This window comes from Rhinolophus sinicus, linkage group LG07 (assembly GCF_036562045.2).
Source record: "Rhinolophus sinicus isolate RSC01 linkage group LG07, ASM3656204v1, whole genome shotgun sequence".
NCBI classification, from domain to species: Eukaryota; Metazoa; Chordata; class Mammalia; order Chiroptera; family Rhinolophidae; genus Rhinolophus; species Rhinolophus sinicus.
In genome coordinates, this window is record NC_133757.1 from 11,157,072 (window position 1) to 11,164,024 (window position 6,953).

General features: G+C 47.0%; 1 long non-coding RNA gene across 6 annotated transcripts in view; it reads left to right on the forward strand.

The window, feature by feature from the left end:
- The window catches only part of LOC109444111 (uncharacterized), a 33,539-nt gene extending 26,816 nt beyond the window's left edge, over window positions 1-6,723 (forward strand). Inside the window, exons 1-6 of one of the 6 annotated variants that reach the window (XR_012498390.1) lie at window positions 201-1,263; window positions 1,413-2,035; window positions 2,556-2,721; window positions 2,956-3,004; window positions 4,506-4,663; window positions 5,665-6,723. This is a non-coding gene — a long non-coding RNA (uncharacterized LOC109444111). Of the gene's footprint in view, window positions 1-200; window positions 2,036-2,555; window positions 2,722-2,955; window positions 3,005-4,505; window positions 4,664-5,664 lie in introns of those variants that run through there. The other 5 variants (XR_012498389.1, XR_012498391.1, XR_012498392.1 and 2 more) reach the window with 5 other exon arrangements.
- Window positions 6,724-6,953: the final 230 nt, after the last annotated feature.

Sequence of the window (6,953 nt, forward strand, 5' to 3'; positions counted from 1 at the left end):
GGGGGTTGGCAGAGCAATAAGGAACAGAAATGAGCAGGGGTGAGGCTGGTCCCATATCATTCCTGTGGCTGCATCGATGGGTTGGGGCTTCTTTGAAGGTCTGGGCCACCCTAACCTGGGGTGCAAGGCAGAAGACCTCTTCCCTTCTCTGGGTTCCCATGCCAGGAGCTGGGGGGTGATGAAATGGGGGTTGAGAAGTTGTTTGTCAGTAAATGAGATTTCAATCTCCCAGGCCAGCCTCAATGACCTCTCCTCCTGGGAATCCCTTCAGTTCCTATTGGGAGCATTCATGCTCTCTGGCATTGCTGCTTACATGTTCCTGGGGGCATGTGGATAACTCGTTGCTTGGTTTGTTACACTCTTCGTGACTCTGGGCTTAGCGCCATGTCCCTTGTAGAATTTCCAGAACTCCTTGAGATCTGCCTGATAGAGAGACACATTTTTTGTATGGCCCTAGGTTCCTGAAAGCTCTCAGAGGGGATGCTTACCGAGAGCCAGAGCAGTACAGCCATGCGAAGAGCACTGTCCAGGGAGCCCAGGCCCAAGGTTCGATCCTGGCTTTGCCACTGACTTCCAAAACAAGCCACATCACCTCAGTTTCCCCATCTGTGGAACTAAAGAAAGCCTAGCTGGTCCTCAAGTTTCCACAATGCTTCCTCATCTTCACCTACTGGCTACCTCTTGGTTAGTTTGTAGTTCAGGGTCATCTCCTCTGAGAGGCCCTCCCTGACCACTCAGGCGACAGCAGCCCCCTTCCCTCTCCCAGGCAGGCTCTGTGTCACCCTGTTTATTATCTCCATCTGTCCTTTTCCTGTTTGGGTATTTTTCTACTTGCTTATTTACTGTCTCCCCGAGTACGACAGAACTTCCAGAATTGCAGGGAGTCTGGCTGAGCTTGCCTCTGCTGCTCCCTGCTCTGTTTTCAGAGCCCAAGATAGAGCCTGGCACAGAGTAGGTGCTTAATTAGGGTTTGATGAATGAACCGTGTGCACTTTCCTGGGTTATTAGATATTTTTTCAAACGGTGTTTTTATTGGTTACAAAATAATCCAAGTGTAGCTGTATTAAAATATATTAAACCAATCCCCTATTGTAGACATTTAAATTAATGACTACCATTTATTAAGCGCCTAAGGAAGGTCACTTTTGTTTCCCTATTTACTGTCTAGTAAGCACGGCAGCTCCGTGGGAGCGAGGACCTTCTCTTCCGGTGTATCCTGTTCCCACCCCAACGCACTGTCTGGCACACAGGTGCCACTCGGAGGTATTTATTAAATGGAGTAAGGGCTTTCCTCTCCCCAAGAATACTTGCAATTACTTTGCTCCTCCCTATGGTTTGACATCTTAAAAGGTGTCTGTCTACCTAAGCAAATGCACTTATTATGGACTAATTTGCTTTCCTATTTTCAAAAGCCAGTTCTGCCATCTGGGCAGCTTCTGACCACCACGAGAGAATTAACGTCACCATGTCCAGCTGATGTCATTCCAGATCACCGCAAAGGAATGCGGAGTGTCACTCAGCCCGAGTGACCTTCTTGGGAGTCACTATATCATTCCATGAGACTCTTAGAAATTGCAAAAATGCTCAGGAATCCACAGAACAATCTCGGCTAACCCTGGAGCCCTGGGGTCCCTGAACTGTATATGCTCACTCTTTCCAGGGGTTCTGCTGCCAGAGAGACTGTCAAGTCTTGTCTCTATCCCTTCTCACCACTGCAGGCCACTGCAGAGACCTACAGACCAGGCTCAACGCTGAGGCCACATAGGGATGTGCAATAGGACAACTTCTGGGGTGTCCACTGGGTGTCTGGCCCTCAAATACATAGAGTACAGAAACTTGATTGGGCATAGAAGACTCACTGTGACTTTTATGCAAAATAAGTTCAGATGACAGAAGCTATACCATCACTGACACCAAGAAATCCTGAATGTGCCCCTTGAGGTGCCCCCTCCAAGTGCGGCCACAGCCCAGGCGTGGGGCACCCCTGACAGCTGGCTGAAGGAGCACAGGACCACCAGCTTGTAAAGGACATCTGGTGAGTGCCATTAGATCATGACAACTTTACTGTGCTTCCATAGTATGAATAACACCTCTGCAAGGTACCTTTTGACTCTTCAAAGGCTCCCCACAAGCAATATCTCCTTTAAGACTGATTTACGAGAAAGACAGAGCAAATATACCGGAGGCCGAGAAAGCTATTGTGAAAAGTCTGAGGTCAACCAGCAAGATGAGGGTGGAGCGGCCAGTACTGGAGCCTAGTTACACCAGTTTCAGCCAGAACCCGCCTCATATGGGGACTGTGTACCAGGAAGAGCTTGTTCAGAAGTTAGGAACAGGGAGACCCCATAAAGTTGGGCAGGTTGGGTACCACTGGATCAGGGTACCCCCACCAAAGGAATACCAATCACATCTTGGACATTGTAGATTTATATATTTATTCAATTTCTCTGGATTGCAATAAAGTACCTATTCTAATAAAATCCATAAATTATAACACTTTTCCAACAGAAAGAAGGAACATGTCTTGAAGGGGCCCCTTTTTCTAATGTTCACAGAGGTACTGTACGACTGGCAACAACCCTGACAGAAGGCACTCGTACTTGGGAAGACTGTACTTTTCTGGGCAAAATAGAAAGGAAACGTGGTGGTCTCACTACGCCCCCAGAAATTCAGCTGCTCTGACGGCAAAGGCGTCTGGGCAAAGGAGCATGCCGGGTAAAGGTATCTATAAATCAGTAAGACAAAAGACAACCTAAGAGGAAAATGGGCAGAGGGCATGCGTTATTATCACAGATGAAGAAAAAGGCAGTGACCGTCTGACAGCTGGCTGTGGACGTTTGTCATGGTCCATCCTACATAGTGTCCCAGTGCCCACGGCTGCCCCCTGAGTCTGTAGGATGTGCCAGGCTCTAGGCTAAGTACTGTACATGAATGATCTCATTTTTCCTCCTACAGCCCTTTGCGGGAGGAGCTTCTATCTCTCCTAGCAGATGGGGAAACTGAGGTGAGTCTGCCACCCAGGCATGTCTCTTTTTTATTAATCTGAATGTCTCTAGGTGAGACAAGCACTCTCCCGTTGTCACAGTTTCCTCATCCTCCTCTGTTATAACCACACTCACTTAAAAACATAAGTTTTCTTTTTTTAGCAGCTCTATTGAGAGTAACTCACGCACACTACAATTCATCCATTTAAAGCAGAGGTGTCCAAACTGCAGCCCGCGGGCCAACTGCGGCTCGCAATCCATTGTTAATTGGCCCACAGAAAATCCCAAAAATATATTTAGTTTACTTAAATGAACCAGGTGAGGCAATACGTACTTCACCTCGAGTGAGTGGCCCGGCTGTTTGTGTATTTTACCGCATATGGCCCTTGGTGAAAAACGTTGAAAAAAGTTTGGACACCCCGATTTAAAGCACACAATTAAGTGGTTTGCAATATAATCGCAGTCATCATATTGGTTTTAGAACATTTTTGTCAGCTCAGAAAGCAACCTTGTACCCTTTCAACTCTCACCTCTCTATCCCTCTATTCCCCCGCCAGCCCGAAGCAATTATTAAGTTATTTTCTATCTCCATAGATGTGCTTATTCCAGACATTTCATATAAATGAACAAGACAATGTGTGGCCTCTTGTGTCTGGCTTCTTTTGCTTAGCATCATGCTTTCCAGGTTCACCCACATGATAACCTGGATCAGAACTGCGTTTATTTTTAGGAGTAGATAATATTCCGTTGTATGGATATGCCACATGTTCTTTATCCATTCATCAGTTTGGGAGATAATGTTTTCTTAATACTACATGCTAGTCGCTGTTCTAAGCGCTTTATCTCATGCAATGCTCAAAACAACCCTAGGAGGTAGGTGTTATTATTGCCTCTACTTCACAGAGAAGAAAACTGAAGCACACAGAGATTATCTAACTTGCCCAAGGTCATGCAGTTAGTGAATACCTGCTGGGCCACTGAGTTTGTTCGTAATTCCCAGTGGCACAGCACCCTTCCTTTGATTAGATTTCCAGGGGCAAGTCAAATATACCTCAGCCCCCTCATTTATCCCTAAGTGGAATCCAAAATGGCGCACTGAGAGCTTCCTGTCTTGTTACCCACCCCACCCCCACCCAAACTTGGCTCCTCCACCCTGTTCAATCACCTCCCCAGTCAAAAATTTCCGGAAAATCATTTTCGCAATATAAATACCTTATTTAACAAATGGTGTTTGGTCAATAAACCCCTTCAAGGGGTATCATTTGGGCCTGTAAAATCCTCATTATTTGGGACCTCCCTAATTCAACGTTTGTGATCTTTTCAAGAGGCTGTGCTGGGCTAGAGTATGATTCGGTTAGCAAACTTTTCTTCACTATGAATTACAAATTCATAGTGTAAACAAAATTGTAGACGGCATGTTTAAATAAAGTATTTTTGAGCCTTCTCAAAAATCACAGAAACACACAGGAGTCTCCCAAGAGCTGAGATGCAAGTGACACCTAACTCTTATCGATTTCTTAGGCAGGCCCCCTAAAGACCCAACAGCAGCCTTACTACATGGGATTGTGACAGGACTCTCAAGACTCAACGTGCCATGACCTCCTCCCTTCACAATATGTGGTGTTTCAGACTCGCTCTCCGATTCTCCAAACCAGCCCTGGTCCTCAGTTTCATTTCTTGTAAGGAAAAGCTCGTTTCTGCCAATCAGACATTCTTCAGAACTAGACAGTGAGCCTCCAAATCCCTTTTGGGCCACACCAGGCTAAGAAACATTTAAGATCAGGTCCTGGGAAGGACCAACAGGAAAAGGGTTCTGGGGGGGCTTCTGAACTTAGGTGAGGACAGGGTGACAGCGGGCAGCCACCCGAGACAAGCACTCAGTATCTTCAGCCTATTGCGTCCGGTTGCCTTTGATCTACTCACTTCCTGTAGTCTAGCAAGTGAGACAGAGGAGGGAAAGCCTGGAGTGGGGGGTGTCTGCTGAGCCTAGCGTTTCCAAAGGGAAATCTTCCACTTCTGTCTAGAATCTTAGGACCTGGGTTGTCAAATGTTAAGGGTTCAGTCTGCCCCACTTTGTCGCAGTTTAGGAGTTAATTCTTTTAAAGTAACAAAGAGATTTCAATCTTCTGCAGCTTTCCAGGGGATGCTTTTACCCTGTCCACAGAGCAGCTTCAGTGGCATTCTGTGGGAACAGGGTGTGGGGTGAGAGCCGAGATCCAGAAAAAGGCAGAGGTTTATGACCCACGGAACTTTGGCTTCCACCAGTCCCCCCTGGTGTGGAGACAAAAAAAATACCAGAGAGGGAGGCCAGAGAGCTGCTGCTTAGCTCTGCTTCCTAACGGGCTTTGCAGCTGATCTCTCTCTGGGCCTGTTTCCTCTGCCACAAAATGGGGCATTCTGAGGGAAGGGACTGCAGACAGCTTTCACCTCATGCCCTAACTCTGGGCTCTTGGTAGAGGCTTCGTGGAGAGCTGTGTTGAGAAGGATTTTGAGGGTTAGCAGGAGAGAGTGAGCTGGGACCCATGAGTAATGTCTGCTATGAGCACAGGAAGGAAGGTTGGTGGCACATTTCCTTGACATATTTTTGACACACCTGACATGGATATCCAATGTCCTCTTGGGGGTCAGATCTTGTATGACTATCGTTCCTCTTGACTGCTGTTTTCTTTGCCTCCCCAAGGACCTATTTCAAGGGCTGTCCTCACCCACCAGAAATTGACAGTGGTCTGTAGACAATTGCCGCAAGATTGAGCCATACAAGTTAGAGACAACCAAGGCCAGAGGAGGCCAGCTCTCCTTGAGACTTAGAAATAAGCCCAAAAGAGAGTTTCTCGGTCAACACTGAACTGAAACCTATAGGGCACGAAGCACGGCCAGGATGGATGACCCCTTCGAGACAACCCACGACGAGACAAACGCAAGATGTGGCCTCTGTCCGCTTGGCTTAGGCATGGAGGACCGAGAAAGCCAAATACCATGTGAAAAAAGTGGAAAGAATTTTGAGCGGAGGGCTGCGGGGAACGGGGAACAGGGCAGTCTCCCTGCCTCCAGAGCAGGCATGATCATTGTGCTTCCTCCGAGGGGGTCATTGTGATGGTACAATGAGATAATGCATGCAAAGTGCTCAGCACAGCGCCTGGCACCAGGGCTCAATGCCTAATCAAAGCAATGCCGTGCCATGGAATTATTCTCTAGGGTCGCTCTTTGGTGACATTGGGCCTACGGATATTAAATCTGTTCTGAAACTTGCCCTCCCATCATCAGGGCAGGAGCCAGCTAGCTCACCACCGGGGCCCCACGTTGGCCAGTTCCAATAACACGATTAGTCATTTTTCATTCCTGAGATGTCTACCCATGGGTGGGTGCATGTGTGAGTATGTGCCTTTCAGAGCAGGGGAAAATCCATATTCTCTCTCTTCTGACCGAATTAATCAAATAAATCTTCTGTAAGGAGCTGCTAAATGAATCACAGATGTCTCTGCCCTTTTACAGGTTGCAGAAAGCACCCGTTACAGTTCTTTTAATTTATCAGAGGAAAAAAGATGCCCTCGTGTGCCCCTTCCCGCTTGCAATAATAATCAGAACCAGTCTATTTTCCAAGGGTCCGAGACTCATTTTCAAAAAATGTGTATCAATAGATGTAACAGCGGGAAGATTATTTTGCCAAGTTCCAGCCTCCAGCACAGCAAAGGTGCCCTGGCTGGGGAGAGCGTTTATAAAACCACATTTAATAAAAGAGTGTTATATTAAGTATGTTTGTGAGTGTATTTAAGCATATGGTTTCCATATCAGGCATAAAGATGGCAAACACATGGTTTACCTTCTTTCTAACCTTTCCTGGAGACGTCCTTTCTGGGGGGCGGTGGGATGGGAGGATTTGGGGTGGGTGTGAGTGAGTGTGTGTTGTTTTGTTTTGCTTTTGACAACTCGGGCTCCCATGGAAAAGCACCGAGGAAGGTTCAGAAAACA